The sequence below is a fragment of the Schistocerca serialis genome, chromosome 11 (genome assembly GCF_023864345.2).
Source record: "Schistocerca serialis cubense isolate TAMUIC-IGC-003099 chromosome 11, iqSchSeri2.2, whole genome shotgun sequence".
In the NCBI taxonomy this organism is placed as follows: domain Eukaryota; kingdom Metazoa; phylum Arthropoda; class Insecta; order Orthoptera; family Acrididae; genus Schistocerca; species Schistocerca serialis.
Window position 1 is genome coordinate 73,850,752 of NC_064648.1, and position 19,911 is coordinate 73,870,662.

At 39.9% G+C, this 19,911-nt stretch overlaps 1 protein-coding gene across 1 annotated transcript in view; it reads left to right on the forward strand.

Annotated features, from left to right (window-relative positions):
• Nucleotides 1–19,911, forward strand: part of LOC126427267 (zinc finger protein 492-like) — a 603,844-nt gene that overhangs the window by 181,533 nt on the left and 402,400 nt on the right. The window lies entirely within an intron of this gene.

Below are 19,911 nucleotides of genomic sequence, written 5' to 3' on the forward strand. Positions count from 1 at the left end.
CTGGCCTTAAGTAGCAGTTTCTCTCTTGTGAACCTATGTTCTTCTGGCTTCTCGGTGCTATTCATCATTTTAATTATCTGACCTTCAACTGATTTCCTCGGGTGAGCTATTTCCCTTCTCAGTTTTTCTATCTGCTTTTTGGCAGCTTCTAATTCACTCTCCACGAAATACACTTTAGCTTTTAAACAACGGTTTTCCTTCCTTATTTTATCGTTTTCTCTTCTTTCTTCTTCATATTTCTTAATTTCCGTATTTACACTCACTTTCAACGCATGGCACTCTCTCTTTATCTGTGAGATTCCTTCTATGTCTCTCGATATGCGTCTATCCGGTCCTCGTGGCCTTCGACTTCCATACCTTGCTTATCTGCTAACGGTGACGCTCCCGATCGTCCGTGTTTGGTAACTGCAGCGTAACTGGCCCGTTCTCTGTTTACTACTCGAGATGGCTTCGATAACAGTGCGTCTTCTGTGGCTTCCCTCAACTCTAACCATTAAGCTCAAAACTTAAAGCTTCTATGTACATAATCTAACACTACTCTGTGCTTTTCTGGTAAACCCCTTCTTAGTAACCCTTCGAATGGCAAATACATTTGTGCCCTTACAACTTGGAATTCGTGGTAATATCCTTTACCTCTTTTCGTCTGCAGCTGTATTATAACCTGTCCTTCAGTTCTAATTTCATCAGTTGCGATACTCCTTATTGTCACTGCCTTCCTGGTGTCTACTATTTTCTGCTTTAAAACCTCAGCTTTAATTATACTTACGTGTGCTCCGCTGTCCACTAACAGCCCTATCTTGCTCTCTATTGTAAGTAATCATTTTTACTAATGCAGTCTGCTGTACGTACTATTCCTGTCACCACAACATAATGGAACTGCTGCATTACGTTTGTGGTCCGTTTCCTGGCTTCTCTAGTTGATGTATGTTGGTCCTCCCTAGTTGATGTATGTTGGTCCAACGACTCTCACTACATTCACTAGCATAGTGTCCTGTGTGACGGCATGTGAAAGACATAACAGGTTTTGCTCTATTACAAGGAGGGAATGGCCTACGAGGTTACACTTTACACACATTATTGGCAGAGGACATTCTCCGTGAGCACCATTTCCTCACAGCTCGTCAACATCTATTTCCTTTATGGGTAGCTTAGTTCTCATGGGTTTGGATTGAGCCCCCTTGTTCTGGCTGAACTCATTTGTACTCTGCTTTTGCATTCTCTCGCTAAATGCCCTATTTTCCTGCAGTTATGGCACCCCTTCTTATTAATTTGCTTTGGATATCCTACCTGCCGATATTTTTCTTTTTCTGAGGGGACTGCACTCTCTTCCGTCGATGCTAAATCAATTGCTTCTGACAAAGTGCTTCTCTCTCCCTGTGCTCGCACATCACCTTTATCCTATCGCTAAATAGTCCCTGTATAAAAACAGCTCTCCCTAATTCTCCTATCAATGCGCAACTGCCTGGAATTTCGTCTGCCATCATTGCCTTCCTCATGGTTTCTCTGAAATGAAACTGCAGAGAATCTACTCGGGCTCCCCATTGCACCACACTTTCATCCCTCGTTTGCTGGCTATTAAAGATTTTGCACGTATAGAAATCTACTGTCATAATGTTTGCATAATTCTCTGTGAGAATCTCCCTCACTTCTGACCATGTTTCAGTGTAATCTCTAACGATAAGTTTACTGCGGGCAGAACCCGTTATTTGACCTATAACATATTTAAGAAACCATCTTTTATACTTTGGTGCTACTAGTTCGTAATCACTATTGCAATTATCTATAAATTCAGAGTGTTGCTCCTATATCGTTAATATAGATCAGGAACAACATAGGGCCTATAACACACCCTTGGGGAACGCTGGATATTACTTCTGTTTTACTCGATGACTTTCCATCTATTACTATGAACTGTGACCTTTCTGACAGGAAATCACGAATCCAGTAGCACAAATAAGGCGATATTCCATAGGCATGCAGTTTGGTTAGAAGACACTTGTGAGAATTGGTGTCGCAAGCCTTCTGGAAATCTAAAAATATGGAATCAATCTGACATCCCCTGTCGATAGCACTCATTACTTCATGAGTATAAAGAGGCAGTTGTGTTTTGCAAGAACGATGGTATATATATCTCAATTGTTGTTGAAACTATCTCTTTGAAATGATTCCACAACTTTCCTATGCTTACATGATCAGATCGGAAGGAGTGAAGACTGTCTCTTAAAACGGCGTTCAGAGCATTTTTATCCGATTTTTTAAATAGATATACTCGTACTTTGCTTTTCTTTTTGATGGTTGTACGTGTTACAGCATTCAGCCTAGCAGCAACTGTCTTGTGTTCACTAATCGCTGTATTCATCACGATACTCACTATTTGTCCAGGATTATTTGTTGCTAAGAGGTCAAGTACGCTTTTGCAAGCATTTACGCTTCGAGTAGGTTCATCAACTAATTGTTTAAAATAATTTTCTGTGAAAGCATTCAGTGCAATTTCGGATGACGCTTTATGCCTACCACCAGCTTTAAACGTATAATTTTTCCAGCATATCGAGGGTAGATTGAAGTTACCACCGACTATAACTGTATGAGTAGAGTACCTATTTGAAATGAGACTTAGTTTCCTTTGAGCTGTTCAGCAGCTATATCTTCTGAGTTGGGGTCTCGGTAAAATGATCCAGTTAATAGTTTTGTCCGATTGTCAAGTATAACCTTTACCCATACTATTTCGCAGGAACTATCTACTTCAATTTCACTACAAGGTAAACTACTTCTGACAGCAATAAATATTCCCCAACAACTGTATTTAATCTATCGTTTCTGAACACTTTTAGATCGTTTGAAAAATTGCTTCTGAATTTATTTCTGGCTTTAGCTAGCTTTCTCTATCTATAACTATTTCAGCTTCAGTGCTTTCTATTAGGGCTTGGAGCTCTGGTTCTTTACCGTTACAGCTACGACCATTTACACCTACAATACCGATCGTTTCTACAACCAACTTACTGTGTTTTACCCGTTCCCTTTCGACAGACGCCCTTTCTATGGTTCCCTGAGACCCTTTAACTTAAAAAAACCGCCCAGACGCTTCCACACAGGCCCCGCTACCCGTGTAGCCGCTTCCTTTATGTAGTGGACTTTTGACCCATTAAGCGGAAACTGGAAACCCAACACCCAATGGTGTAAGTCAAGGAATCTGCAGTCTACACGGTCACAGAACCGCCTGAGCCTCTGATTCAGGCCCTGCACTCGGCTCTGCACCAACAGACCACAGTTGGTTCTGTCAACGATGCTGCAAATGGTGAGCTGCACCTCAATCCCGCAAACAAGACTGGCAGTCTTTACCATTTCCACTAGCTGCCCGAAACCAGAGAGAATCTCCTCTGCTCCAAAGACACACACGTTATTGGTACCGATATTAGCCATGAACCGACATAAGCTTATTAATAGCCGAAGCTAAATTCATAAGGATGTTCTTTACAACGAACGCACGTTAAATTACTAGGAACTGAATCACTAGGAAAAGTGTGGCCTAAACATTTCTGAACATCGACACTAACATTTGCTAAAGAAATTATAGATGTAGAAACATGTCTAACAAAACTGGAATACTGTGCAGAGTCTTTTCAACACACACACACACACACACACACACACACATACACACACTGTGTTGATTTTTTTCATCTGCGCTGTTACTGAAAAACCTACCACATATTGTGCATTCAGATATCTAGCCAGTCTTATGGAAGAACATTCAATAAAAAAACCAACTGGCCATAGAAAGTCTGCAATGTGCCAAGAAAGCAAAGTATAATAATAAAATAAGAACTAGGAAGACGCAGATGTACGAAATCCAGTACTGTAACATGAGTGAAGCATTGTGAATGTAGATTGACTTGTGGTATTAGATGACAACAGCATATTCATCGTCATCGTCGTCTCCTCCCCCCTTCACCCTGCATCAGTGCCAATACTTTCTTCCCAAAAAACCTTGACATTGCTATAGTGTTCCATGCCATTCACACTCTGTGTGAATGCCATCTTGAAACACAATGTGAAATGCTTTTGCTGTTCTATTCTCTCAGGTGTAAGTCGACATTTATCGCAGTGTGTCTAATGACCATGTAGTGTTTGAGTTATGTGGGACGTTTCTTCAATTTTTTCTCTTTGTGACATCACACTTGATTATTTGCAATTTATCATTCTACGTTTTTCAACCTCATTCGATATTACTGAGTTCCCCTGAGACACCCGCAGGACAGGACAGATAGTTTAACTTGTGAAACGCGACCAAAATGAGTGGCTGTCAGTTGCACTCGAACATACTACTTTACTCATTTTACAAACACTACAAGAGTAAAGGAAACATTAAAAACAGAGCAAGCCAAACATTAATTTTTAGAACTTAATTCCCGGCTAAATGCGCCATTCAATCTCACTCCTCAAGGGCAAAATAACTTTAATATAAAACTGGCTGAAGGCTAACCACTTAAGACTCAAAAACAAGAATTCCAATTTTAAAAGGCAGAAGGCCTCATCTTAAAACATTTCTCTAAATTAGATTGAAGGCCCAAACAATCTCATACCTTAAGGGCCAAACAACTTTAATTTAAAATCGGCTAGAAGCCATACATAAACAAACAACAAGGACAAATAAGAAAAGACAGCACATCAAACGGCGCTCAGAAGTTTCCAAAGGTTTGCCTGTAACTCAAACACTAATGCTCGCTTACGTGAGACACAATGTGAACAGTTGGGACTGGCTGGTAGTTTAAGTAAAGACTCAACTTTTGTGCCCGCGATTGGTGAACCACAGACTGTATCAATGGGAACAGCCCCTCACACTCTGAATGCATGTGGACTCCGCCAGCAGGCCCGGCGAGACACGCACCACAGAGACTTCCTCGCTGCCCCACGGCAACCAACCAACTGCCAGCATTCCACAGCCGGAAAGTATAGGCACAAGGCCAAGGGTGCGAATATCGATACACGCTGCTGCTGCCACTTGCAGAGAGAGAGGATAACAGCATGATCATGTTAACTGCAGGAGACTAATCACAGAATAGCAACCAAGGTTTAATGTAAGGCATAAGGCGGACCCACCATGGCTCAATTACATTCAGGCTAAATGCATTTGACAGTAAATGGGCAAATTCTAAAGTAGTATTGCGCACCTGATAAGCAGCAGCGTGACTGAGTTGAAAATATATAATTTATGCACCGTTTCTTGTCACTCTTACAGCGAGTATTGTGGAATGGGAGGAATGGGATGTGCACTGAAAGTTTTACATTGATACATATTTTGACGATATTTTCAAGCTTTCTTACAAATTTATGTTGTCATAAGAGTTTTATGACGATGATGACACTGATGAGAATAATAAAAGTTTCTAAAATCTTGACGAATTTTGTTACAGACGTTGAGTATAATGAATTTAATGATCATGAGATAAAAGCATATCTTGCATGGGTATCTTACACAAGCCAGTGAAGCCTTACTTCAAATTATTTAATGAAAATTGCTTCATAAATTTTTGCTCGTATTTATGTGCAATTACACACTCACTCACACACACACATGCACACGCTCAGGTACACACACACACACACACACACACACACACACACACACACACACACAAAATCACTAGAGGTTTTCTCTTCTGTGCTGGTCTTGAAAATCTAACTCATATTGTACTTCCAGATATCCAGCTAGCTGGAAGAAGCAGAAGATGTGCTTTGTTAGTGCTGCACATTTTTGTATATTTCGACTGATTAACACATGCTGCAGTGTTCTTCTTCAGCATGCGAGGGAAGAAGTTGGCACAGAAACAGCTAACTTAAAAACTCGTGCAGTTAGCACGTATATTTATATATAAAAGTCGATTCGGAATTTTCCTTTGTGTGAGACTGAAGAGCCGAGTTGAAATTCTAGATTCGCATACTTTACTGATCACGTCAGTTCCGCATAATGTTTTATTGATTGTATCAATATCCGTTTGTAGTGTGGTCTATTGTGAAATTCGAATAATCGCGAGTGTCACAATCAAAGCATACTGTTATTGTTAATTGTAGGCTTTAACTCAATTTTGCTCTCATAAATTTTTTTAGAACAGTAGGCCTATCCTTTTGAAAACAATCCTTTTCTAATTGCACTGTATAATTAATTGAGAAATATGTTACTTGTGAGAAATTTTAGTCGCTTACAAAACTATATTTTCCCAAGTGTTTTTGGATAACTTATTTCGTAGAAAATCAGTGTTTGTCATTCATAGTTACTGCCAAAGAGTAGATCACCCCAAACTTCACGGTGTATCGACGTAAATAAACGTGCATTTTTGAGAATTTTCAGAAGCTGCTTGTCCAGTGCATAATCTAACTTGTTGTCAATCAAAGTTTGTGATTTAGGTGCTGTAGCAGACATATAGTTTTCCATTAAAGAACGTACATATTACCTACATTTATCATAAATTAACTCCATTTTAAAGTTTCCTAGTAGCTATAACTGACCCTAAAAATTTTACTCTCTTGTCTTCATAGAAATATCGTTCTCTATGTTTGCTACCGTTCTTACGGGAATTTGTAGCTTTTTAGCTCAATGGACATAAAAGATAATCAGCAGGGTTAATTTGAAATTATTTGTTCACTGTCCTGCAATACATTGCGCCAGCCAAAATTCAGCCCCGCAGTGAATGCTATTCTCAGTCATGGGATGAGCTGGTTGACTTTTGTAGACAGCTGGAAATCGCCTTGACAACTATCAAAGGACTGTCAAACGCTGCATATAAGTGTGATGAAGAGTTCCCGAGAGTCATATAGCTGTGGTGCCAGTATCAATGGCGACTCAAGAACTGTCCTCTTCTATGGACCCTGTCTCCTCTGCAGAGAGTACAGAATCTCTCATTACTCGTGCACTTGACTGTGAGTGGCGTTTCAGTGGTAGATCCAGGCATCCTCCACAGTGTCAACAGGGACCATGGAGCACTCAGGGTGTTGTACTGATACCCTAAATATCAATTTCGAGGTGCTGTCTTTCACTGAAATTGAAACTGAAACTAAGCCAGTGGGACTCACTTCACCTGTTTTCGGAAAACCTTTTTTATCCAGTGTCAGTAGGAGGTAAACGCAAAAAGGTAGAGGTGTTTGAACTGTTGGAAGTTCAATTTTACAGGGAATGGTGGTACCCCTTAGGGAAATGGCAGCAAGGGACAGGAAAGGGCATGAGGTGCACCCAGTGTGTATATCTGGAGGCCTCATTCAACATCTTGAAGAGGCTATTCCAACAGCCATTGAGGGAATGAGGTGAAAACAACTGCAGATTGTTGCACATGTTGGAATAAATGAAGCCTGCTGTCTGGGCTCTGAGGTCATACTGGGATCATTTCAGAAACTGATAGGACAGCTGAGAAGACCAGCCTTGTGCACAGAGTTTCAGCAGAGCTCACAATTTGCAGCATTATCTCCAGAACTGATTGTGGATCATTGGTTCTGCACTGACTGGAAGCACTGAACCAGAGACTTCAAAACTTCTGTGACAAGCTAGATTGCTACTTCCTGGAGTTATGCCATTGTGTGGAGAACTGTAGGGTGCCTCTCGATGGGTCAGGTGTGCACTACACATCAGAGGCTGCTATCCAGGTAGCTGACTGTATGTGGGAGCAAACAAAAGTTTTTTAGACTAGGCGACCTACTATGCAATCCTGGGAACAAGAGTTGCAGTAAATCCAGAAGTAGTATCTGTGTAAGATCGAAACAAATGCCTCTCACAGGTGAGAGTATTAAAATCCTAGTGGTTAACTGCTCAAGCATTCGCAACAAAGTGCCAGAATTCGAAGCACTACTTAAAAGCAATGAAGCCTCCATAATACAGAAAGCCATTTGAAACCTGAAATTGATAGCAATGAGGTTTTTGGGGAAAATTTAAGTGTACATCGTAAGGACAGGCTAACGGGAAACGTAAGCAATGTTTTTGTCACAGTACTAAAAAACTGAAATCCACTGAGATAGAAACTGAAGCTGGATGAGAGACTGATTGGGCAAGACTCAGTATCAGAAATTGAAGCTGGATGAGAGACTGACTGGGCAAGATTCAGTATCAGTGACATGAAAAGGTAATTGAACCCTCTACTGCCTACCAAACTCATCTGCTGATGTAACCGGAAACTTCAGAGAAAACCTCAGTTCACTTCTATGTATGTTACCCAGTCATAATGTAATCATTGATGGAGATTTCAGTCATTCAAGAATCAATTGGGAAATTATAGTTTTGTGGGCATGATAAGTCATCCTGTGAAACAGTACTAAACATCTTCTCTGGAAACTACCTAGAACAGATAGTTCAGAACCCCACTCATGATGGAAATATATTCTATCTAATGGGAACGAATAGACCTGACCTCTTTGAGGATGTCTACATCCAAACTGTTATCAGTGATCATGAGGAGATTGTGGCAAGAATGATTACCAAAGTACAAAGGACAACTAAAACAAGCAAAAATATAAGTGTGTTCAGTAAACTAGATAAAAAATCGGTAGTGTCATATCTCCATGGAGAACTTGAAACTTCCAGCACAGGGCGGGAGCATGTAGGGGAACTATACATCAAGTTAACGGAATGGTTCACCATATGGACAGATATGTACACAGTACAACAGTTCGTAATGGGAGGGATCATCAATGGTATACAGTCACTGTAACGAGACTTCTAAAGAAACGGAAACTAGTGCATACCAGGTGTATAACAAGGAACAGCACTATAGATAAAGAGATGTTGAATGAAACACATTTCCTTATCAAGAGGACAATGCCCTCAGTGATTACCTTTGCAGAATATTGTCAAATGATCTTGTACAAAACCCAACAAGATTCTGGTTGTAAGTAAAGCTGTTTATGGCACCAAAGTTAGTGTCCAGTCCCTAGCGAATGAGACAGGAACTCAAACTGAGGGCAGCAAAGCAAAAGCTGAAATGCTTAACTCCGTTTCCAAATGTTCCTTTTCAAAGTAAAGATAGGAGAACTGCCCCAATTTAACCCTTGTGCAAGTGAAAGATGAGTGAAATAATTTTTAGTGTCAGTGGTGTAGAGAAAGAACTGATTTCGTTAAAATTCGTTAAAATTGCACAAAGCTCTAGGCCCCAATGCAATCCCTGTCCGATTCTACATTGAAATTTCGGATGAGTTCCCCAAGTATTGCTCACATAGGGATCATGAGAACAGGAATAGAACAGTTACAGCATTCACACAGGTGTTCAAACAATCATTCTTCACACACTCCATATGTGAATGGAATGTGAAGAAACACTGATAACTGGTAGAATAGGTGGCACCCTTTGCCATGCACTTCACAGTGGTTTTCTGATATTGATATAGATGTATATGTAGATGATGAATGATGTTTTTAGTTATTACAAAACGTTCCTGCGAAACAGCGGTAAATAACAACTAAAAGACATCTGGCATCGCTTCCAAAACACTTATTTCTTAGGTTGCAATTAAAAAAGAATTTAATGGGAGTAATCCATGCCCTTGTTGGGAGAAAGATTATTTTGTATTTTTTTCAGGTTATTACAATGGACATGGAAGAAATACATCAATGTCTGCATGATTACTCTGCAAGTCAAACTTAAGTGCCTGGCCGACGTTTATTCGAACCACCTTCAGACTATTTCTATAGCATTCTGCCCTCTAACAGTGCGTAGTAAAATATTTCTATATGTTCTCTGATTTCTCTTATTTTTCCGATTACCATTTCCACCTTTGTACGTTGGTGACAATAAAATATTTTCACATTCATAGGAGAATATCAGTGCTTGAAATTTCGTGAAATGATCTCGCTACAAAGAAAAGCGCCTTTATTTTAATGACTGTCATACCAACTCGCTTATCATATACATGACTGTCTCTCCACCATTTCGCGTACTACAAAACGAGCTGCCATTCTTTGGTGTTCCTCGCCGTCCTCCGTCATTCCTGCCGGATAAGGATCCCGTAGTGCACATCAACTCTCTAAAAGAGGTCGGATGATGTAGTGTAGGCAGTCTGTTTAGCAAAGTCTTCTGCCAATAAAATGCGGTCTTTAGTTTGCCTTTCCTTCAACATTATCTACATCATCATTACAATTTAAGTTGTTCGTAATTTTAATTCTTAGGTATGTAGTTGAATTGACAGCTTCTAGATTTGAGTAATTTATCATGTAACCAACATTTAATGGATTTCTTTTCGTACTCATGAGGAGGACCTCACACTTTTCGCCTCATGCAGATATTTTGTCTCAATCATTTTCCATTTGGTTTTGATCTTCTGATGACTTTACTCCACTATAAATAACAGCATCATGTGCAACGATTAAGAGGGCCGCCCAGATTATCCTTTAAATAATTTATGTAGATTAAGAACGGTACAGGGCCTATAGTACTTCCTAGGGGAAAATCACTTTTGTTTGACTCGATGATTTTCCCTTGATTACTACATATTATCATCTTTCTGACAGAAAATCATGAATCCATTCGCATACCTGAGGCAACATTCCATAGGCATGCAGTATGATTACAAGTGTCTTCTGAGAAATGGTATCAAAAATTTTCAGGATATCTAGAAATATGGAATCAATTTGAGATCTGTCGATAGCATTTGCCACTTCACTTGAATAAAGAGTTAATTATGTTTCAGTGAAAAACATAAATTTTTTCTGTTTAAATGTGTTTGTTCCTCCTCTACTGCTTTGCTCTGTGTTTGTTGGTAAAAAATTTAATTTCGTCTAAGCTCAAAGTGTTTTATAACACCCGAAGCCTAATATGTTTACGCAAATGTCGGTATTATCTGTCAACTATTTTTGAATTCTCTGTAGTGTCGGAAATGTAGTTTGTCTTCTTTCTGGCTATCTGTAATAGTCTCCAGATTTGTTGTATTTCTCTCATCAGGTACTCTTTGGGAGTGAAAAGGACGTGTCAACTTTGCCTTGCAGTCTATTCCTTTTTGAAATCTGCCATTTATGTGGGAGCAGTCTCTAAGGATGAAAATTCTTCGTCTACATGTACATCTACACCAATGCTCTACCATCCATCTTAGGCGTGTAGCAGTTCTCTGTAACAAGTTTGCTTGTCAGAGGAATATCGATGTTTTCCTGCAGGATATCACATTTTCCGTTTGTTGTTACTTTTATTTATGTGGTATGCAAGGTGGACTCAGTATACCTGAACAGTTATTCTATTTCAGAAATATGTACTAATGTCTCAGCACCAACTGCACCAGACACTCTGAGAATCTTTTGTGAATGCAGTACTCCATTCCTCTGAAATTAAGCTCATTATGTTCTATTCTGAGAGATTTTTTCCCATTCTTGTGTCAAAGTATCTCACACAACAAGTGAAAATAGAAAATAATCACATATTTTCAGCTTTATAGTTCAGTGAGGTTTTTTGAATGAACGACTGTTTCCCATCAGTGTTGCCAGTTCTGGCTCATGATCATACGTTCTGTGTGTTCACAAATTTATCGACTCAGATATATAGTGACAGTATGAAATTAATAGTATCTTCCGTATAATCAACATAGTCACATAACTACAGCCTCTGCCAATAATAAAAACAGTAGTAATAATAATAATAATAACAATAACAATAATATGAAAAACTTGCCTGAAAAAAGAATTGTTTTTGGTTGATTTTGTTATTTTGTACAAAATTAAATACAGTTTAGGGCAACAACGAAATAATGTGCAAGTTTGGGTTACTCTCCATTTCGCATTTTTGTGCAAATGGCAGTCTGCATGCTTTTTAATTTTTTCGGACAAATGTACAAGATTCCTATCACATGCATTAGCTAACGAATAAATTGGCAGACTGAAAATCAGACATTGTTACATTACACCCACACAACTTACGTTTATTACACACTCCTTTGTTCGCTTGTAGTCACACTTATTTAATTTCATCACTTTCTCAGGCAATGGAGGTGATCTGGGAAGCCCTAATTACTTTGCAGCCAACTTTTTCTACTAATTTTCTTTTCTGTGAGAACTTAAAACATATTCGCCAGAGTTCATGTTGACACTACACACGAAAGCAGATTCTAGCACACTAAACAACCAACTCCTAACACAAACTACCGTTTATGGAAATGATTATATTCATGTAGTATTGTCTATCAACACGATCAATTGACAAGAATATAAAAGAGGCGCTGAGTACCATACAGACCAAAAGCACACTATCATTGATCCCACATTTAACTAAATATCAAAGAAACCAGTGAGAGAGCTTTTCGTGATGGTTCATATTTACAATGTGGGCCTACAGCACAGATAAACCTGACCCACCATAAAATCAACAGCTATCTTAAGCATGAAATCATGCTACAGTGTCACAATTGACAATGATATACTTCATGGTTCTCAGTGCTTCAAACGGAATACTGTGTGATGAAATCCGTTACTTAATATATTATGTCTTACTCATAATACTACAAAATATATTTTTCTGTCAGTGTAAGAATAACATCTATTGATATCCGGTCTAATTTTACATATAGTGAGTGAATTGGCGTATCTGAGGAGTGTGCAACGGTGTAATGGGATTTATGAGAAGCGAATGGCGAAAAGAGTCTGCTGCAGTCTGCTACCACTTGGAGCCACTGACATGAACTTTTAGTTGAATAGAAAGGGCTAGCTGTGCACACCATGAACCGTGCACGTTGTTTATCGAATTCGTACGTATCTGGCCCATAAGTCAATTGCGTCACGCCAGTTGTGCATGAGCAAAAGCCCCTTAAATCGCGCTCAACTGAAGGTGTGCTCTCGACCGTGAAACCAAGTTTCACACACACTATAGGAGTAGCAATGTAGTGCAGCGTGGTAGATTTAGCGCCGTGTGTTTCAGATTATCACTTCTGCATTACTTTTACCAGCATTCAAAGAAAAATCACCAAAAACTCCGAAAGGTGTCAAAAGTTAGGGTGTTCACATGCTCTCGTGCTCTTACACAACAGCTACCACTGAGTGTTTCTTTGTAAATACCACACCAATGTTACCCTCCCAACGTCTGTGGTCAGAGAAATTCACGTCGACTCTTGCAGTGCCCACTTGAGCTTGGCGGCATTATTTTACCTGAAATTCCATTCTATCTATTCTGTAACACTCCTTAGCACTTACCCACATCGAAACATTTGTCGTTTTGGTACGTTTCTACTGTGATTTCTGTACAGGTAACGAATATTGAAGATACGAGGTGCATTAAAGTTCTAAGGCCTCCGATTTTTTTTCTAATTAACTACTCACCCGAAATCTATGAAACTGGCGTTACTTCTCGATGTAATCGCCCTGCAGACGTACACATTTTTCACAACGCTGACGCCATGATTCCATGGCAGCGGCGAAGGCTTCTTTAAGAGTCTGTTTTCACCACTGGAAAATCGCTGAGACAATAGCAGCACGGCTGGTGAATGTGCGGCCACGGAGAGTGTCTTTCATTGTTGGAAAAATCCAAAAGTCACTAGGAGCCAGGTCAGGTGAGTAGGGAGCATGAGGAATCACTTCAAAGTTGTTATCACGAAGAAACTGCTGCGTAACGTTAGCTCGATGTGCGGGTGCGCTGTCTTGGTGAAACAGCACACGCACAGCCCTTCCCGGACGTGTTAGTTGCAGTGCAGGAAGGAATTTGTTCTTCAAAACATTTTCTTAGGATGCACCTGTTACCGTAGTGCCTTTTGGAACGCAATGGGTAAGGATTACGCCCTCGCTGTCCCAGAACATGGACACCATCATTTTTTCAGCACTGGCGGTTACCCGAAATTTTTTTGGCGTCGGTGAATCTGTGTGCTTCCATTGAGCTGACTGGCGCTTTGTTTCTGGATTGAAAAATGGCATCCACGTCTCATCCATTGTCACAACCGACGAAAAGAAAGTCCCATTCATGCTGTCGTTGTGCGTGAATATTGCTTGGCAACATGCCACACGGGCAGCCATGTGGCCGTCCGTCAGCATTCGTGGCACCCACCTGGATGACACTTTTCGCATTTTCAGGTCGTCATGCAGGATTGCGTGCACAGAACCCACGGAAATGCCAACTCTGGAGGCGATCTGTTCAACAGTCATTCGGCGATCCCCCAAAACAGTTCTCTCCACTTTCTTGATCATGTCGTCAGACCGGCTTGTGCGAGCCCGAGGTTGTTTCGGTTTGTTGTCACACGATGTTCTGCCTTCATTAAACTGTCGCACTTTCGACACATCCATAACTCCATCACCACATGTCTCCTTCAACTGTCGATGAATTTCAATTGATTTCACACCATGCAAATTCAGAAAACGAATGATTGCACACTGTTCAAGTAAGGAAAACGTCGCCATTTTAAGTATTTAAAACAGTTCTCATTCTCGCCGCTGGCGGTAAAATTCCATCTGCAGTACGGTGCTGCCATCTCTGGGATGTACTGACAATGAACGCGGCCTCATTTTAAAACAATAAGCATGTTTCAATCTCTTTCCAGTCCGGAGAAAAAAAAAAAAATCGGAGGCCTTAGAACTTGAATGCACCTCGTAGTGCGCATCATTCAAAATGGTTCAAATGGCTCTGAGTACTATGGGACTTAACATATTAGGTCATCAGTCCCCTAGAACTTAGAACTACTTAAACCTAACTAACCTAAGGACATCACGCACATCCATGCCCAAGGCAGGATTCGAACCTTCGACTGTAGCAGTCCTGCGGTTCCGGACTGCAGCACCTAGAACCGCACGACCACCACAGCCGGCTAGTGCGCATCATCTTTTGAGCCTCTTGTTCAGTGTGACTTCACGCAAAAAGTATCTCAGAATGTTGTCTCATTTATGTCACATGCAGTTGCAAATCGTTGTAAAGTTAGTGGTTGTCATATGGCAGACAGGTCTGCAAGTGGAATCAGGCATCAAAGTAAGTTATTTTTGTCCTGTGAGAAATCCGATATTTTCTTCTGTTTTAATTATTAGCCTTATGGCTACCTGATTGCACAATGCAGTTGCACCAAGGCCTTGCCTGGAGGCACGCAGAGAGCCTGTGACCAGCTTAATAGGCAATGTCACAGCAGGGGTGATGCAGGGAGTCTCAGCAACCACAATGAAGTAGTTTTCTTGGAAAAGAAGCCGTAATCAGGAGGGTGATGACATTGCCCTGGCCTTCTGAAAGAAGTTACTACACCATTACAGCACTGTCAATGGTGTGAAGTTGATGATACGACAGGCAAGATGGAGCAGTGATGTCATGATTGCTCTGTGGTCAGTCTGGACCCTGTTATTAATTACAGATGAGGAGCGCTACCATTTCCCAACCACAGCACATCAGACCAGAGTTAAGAGGGGAGGTCCACGTCAGTCCACTAAATGTGTAGAAAGCTGCCACTGTCAGACTCTGCTTCCGCCAAATATGGGCCTGCTACCTGTACTGCATCTGAATGCTGCTGACTTCGCACCCACTAGCAAACCACTGACCACTACTTGTCACCTAACCTGGTGTTCTGTGTTCCAGAGCCAAGGTGCACTTGACTGAGCACATAAACACTGTTGTCGATTAGCTTCTGATGTGGGCAAACACAGTAGTTGTTTTCCATTGTCTGTGTTGGTACTCATCATGGCCATCCACACTTAGTCTACAGTCTCATTCTGCACATTCTGGCGTACCTCAGTCCAAGCTGTGTAACTGTGCCAAGTCTGTCTGACCTTTGTTGCTGGCTGCCACTCGCTGTCTAAATCGGCTTCTGTGCTGCTGTGCTGACCACATCGCTTCACCTGACTCTACATACTGCCCAATATAACAGGCCATTGTTGAGGCCAGCGTGCTGTCACTGCCTGAGTCTGTCCTGTGACTTGAGGATGTTGCCCTCCTTCCAGGAGCGTCACGAGTGTTGTAGTTTGTTATGGATTAAATGGAATTTTCAGCTATGCTTTTTCATCACGAAATGTTAAGACAACAATCAGGTATCAACGCACCTTGTCATTGCAAGACCGCCTACAGTAACGTACTGCAGGTCTTCTGACCATCCATTCTCACGTGATTCATTTTTCTTTCACAGAATTTCACAATTAAAATCGTGTAAATCTTTGCTCTTCAAAAACAAGTAAACAAGCTACCGCCATTATAATTTTTTAAGGTTATTTTTGGAAACAGAAAAACAACACAGTACTTCTTTTATAATGTGTGGTAATGAGTAATTACAATTTCTTCTATGTCTGCTGCTCTTGTTGCTGCCATTTGCTTCACATCTTTATCGGGTTAAATTATCTGTTATTTATATAACTCTGATGCTGCAGCCTGTCCAGATAGCCACACACGTTTATGTACCACATACAGGATTTGGGGAGGCGAGCCAACACTAGTTTGAATTAGCCTCATGGAGGGCTGATGAACCAGGGTATGATTTTTAGGCCATTTCCCAGAATCAATTATGTAAATACAGGCTGGTTAGTATTGTTGTACCTCAGATACTCATTACACAAAAATTTAAAAGAAAATGTTCTCAGTTTTTCTCCTGAAATTTACTCTAGATGCAGACAGAGAGGATATACAGACTCAATAGTGGGAAAATAGTGGCATCAGGAAGGGCACACAGTCACCCACAGTCACTAACATTACCACAACCCAATCAAAAATGTCAACCCCCATCGTAAAATGGGACAAGGCAAGCAAGAATTAGAGAAAAACATGTAGTTGTGACTATGGGAGATACAATGTTCATAATATCTAATACAAGCATTTGTAAGTTTTTCATGCTTGTTAACTGTTAGGGCTACAGTTGTCTTTTACATAAATGCTCTGCTATCTTTTTCTCAACCTAGTTTCATAGGAATATTAGGTTTTATTGTAATAGGTTTTAAAATGAGCACACTTCATTTGCCACCATCACAGTGTAGACACTCTTTTGCTCCAACATGGTAGTCTTATGCTGCCATCATCTGATCTTCTGTAACTTGCTATAAAACTGCCATGCTACATTACATGAAGTCAAAGCATAAAAGGCACTCTGCATGTATAAATTTCATGATAAAAATCTAGTTGATGAAATACACACAGTTGGTAAAATGCACATAAATGGTAAAAATGCACACAGCCAAAATCCTCATATTGTCCATGCAAGTGGTGGTGAATATTATTGTATAAAACTGCCTGCACTCTGATCTCAGTATATGAAGTGCGTTTATTTTCAGCCATACTGGTCGCTCCACAGCGCAGCATGTGCACCTCACACAATTGATTTTGACACAGCATATGTCTGTCTTTCGTTTTTGTGAGATCATTTTATGCTGCTGTATACTGGGTGTTAAAAAAGTACTCCACTTTGTTAGATGTGGTAGTATGAATCAAAACAAGACAAAATGTACAGTCAATATGGACTTCAAAATGCATACTGTAAGAACTATGAGAACTTGTTCATCTTCTTCACTGTGAAACACATCAGCTCTTCTACTGTAACCTTTATACTACCAAACGCTAGCAAACATGTTCATTGGTATGAGGTATCATTAATTCATAACAATTGACTTGTCTGCACTGCTAGACAATATAGCATTCCACCAACGAATGGAGGTGGAGCATCAGCCCAAATTCTGCTGAATGTATGAGAACACCACTTGGACCATGGATTTTATGAGGTGACCCAGTACTTTGGCCAGCTCAATCCCCCAACTGCCATCCCTTGAATTTTTGTTTGTGGGGACACTTGGAACATTTGGTGTCTGGACGCGCCATTAACAATGTTCAGACACTAGAGAAATACATCATCAACATCCGCCAACACATCTGTCACACACGAGAGTTTCTCCACAGGATGTGGTTACCCAAGATTCCCTATGACATAGATAGAAGCTTGCGTTACTGTGAATGGACATCATAATGGACACCTCCTTCAGTGATGGCTCACAAATGCTGGCTGTATACATTAGCAGATGCATTGGAAGCTCTACTGTCCCACAACAAGAGAATACAGGTATCTATGTATTTCTTCAACACAAGATATCACAGTACTTAGTGTGGCACATGTCTTGCAAGAGTTGTTGCTTGCAGGAAGGTATTCCTTCAATATTCATGCATATTATAGTCAACACTGGCCCAAAAACGACTGTTGATTTGATGTCTCTAATACTTCTGGTGTGAAAGGATCAGCTGCCAGGTTATTCTGACATTTCCCAGGGTACACCTGATTGCAATTCATATCCCTGTATTTATCATCAAACATTGCAATCTTCAGGGAGGCTCCTCTCGTGTACCCCATTATTAGATGAGGCCTTAACTCTGGAGAGATCATAATTATTTGTAGTAATGCAAATGCTTAAAAATGTCCCATAGCATGCTTTAAGGCAATATGTGTTGAAAATCAACTAACCCGAGTATAATCAAATATACTTAGCTAATGGCACATCTCAATCTGTTCTTTATGAGACAATGTATGAATTGCATAGATCTATCTCATGTGCCATGCACTGTAACCAAAGATATGAAACTATGTCGATGTGCAACTGCCTAGCTTCAACTTGTACAAATATATGAGTATAAATGTATGAGTGAGTTACACCTGCAGTCCTATGTGGCACACTAGTTAACTTACCCTTAGTAAACGTAGCCACATTAAACAAAAACAATAAAAAATTTTAATAGCAGGAATACGTAATGCAGAATCCAAATAAGTAGCATGAATCTGCAAACTATTTTCACAATTTTATATTTTAGTGAAAAGCAGCTTTTCTAGCTTTAAATGAAACCTGTATCATCATCCAACAAACTCCATTCACTCAAGTAATTTCAAACAAAAAGTACTCCAATTCTGTTTACAACACTATTTCATATCATACTTTCTTGATTTATGATTCAGTTTGGACTCAAGTTAACACTAACAGTCTTTCGACGAATGTCTAACAATACAGGTTTCAAAAAGATCCATTTTGGACAGGAGTGCAAGGCAACAATTATCGTGTCTAAATGATGTTCCTAAGAACTTTTTGGTTATAAAATGCCACCCATATTAGCTTGAAGTGCAGTGGTGATAATGTGAAGACATTCATTACAGCCATTATGGAACTTGCCACATATACTTCAGCGGAAAACATCTAAAAGTGGTCAGGAACATCATATGATAATGGCAACAATACCCAGTTACTAATAATGGCATTTGTTTCAGTCTTATTATATAAATACCACATTACAACAATTAATAGCACTTTATTTTGACAAAGTACTATTGTCAATATTTCCCACTGCTTCTGTCACTTGAACTCCTATTTTAATATATCACTGTGGGTTACTTAATTTCTGTTCAGAATCTTTAGAATCATCAGAAGCGTGTTTTCAGTGATGAGACTATTAAAATAGAAGAGTTACAAGCCAGATTTTAAGCTTCATGTGAGTATAGTATTGTAAGTTTGTGAATTCAAGGCTCTGTTCTTACCTGAATAATGATAGTAATGATGTTTGTCTCAGCAAGCATTCCTGAGAGAACAAAATATTTTTCTGTTTTGATTAAAATAGACCAACCACAGAAAGCACAGTACCAACAGGAACTGAAGTAGAAATATGCAACTATGTAGCTGGACAGAATAGTGTAACAACATTACTATAAGGAGAATGACACAATTTAAAATCCATGTAATTTCCTTCCAAGTCACAACCAAAATTTCTAATGAAGTGTGTATGAGGATGGGAGCCCACAAACTATAAATAGATCAACATTCCCTAAATATTTGAAAGCCACAGCAGTATTGCAGCCTAGATAGCAGCACACTATTATGTTGCAAGAACCATCATGAGAGATACATTCTCATTACAGTAAAAAGCCACACAGCTGAAAGTGTCGCAAACTTCAGAAATGCATATCACTTAATAAAAATAGTCTCAAGTTATTGAAAGTATGACATAACTTAATAAAACAACTACCTCACACCAATAAGAAATTGGTGAG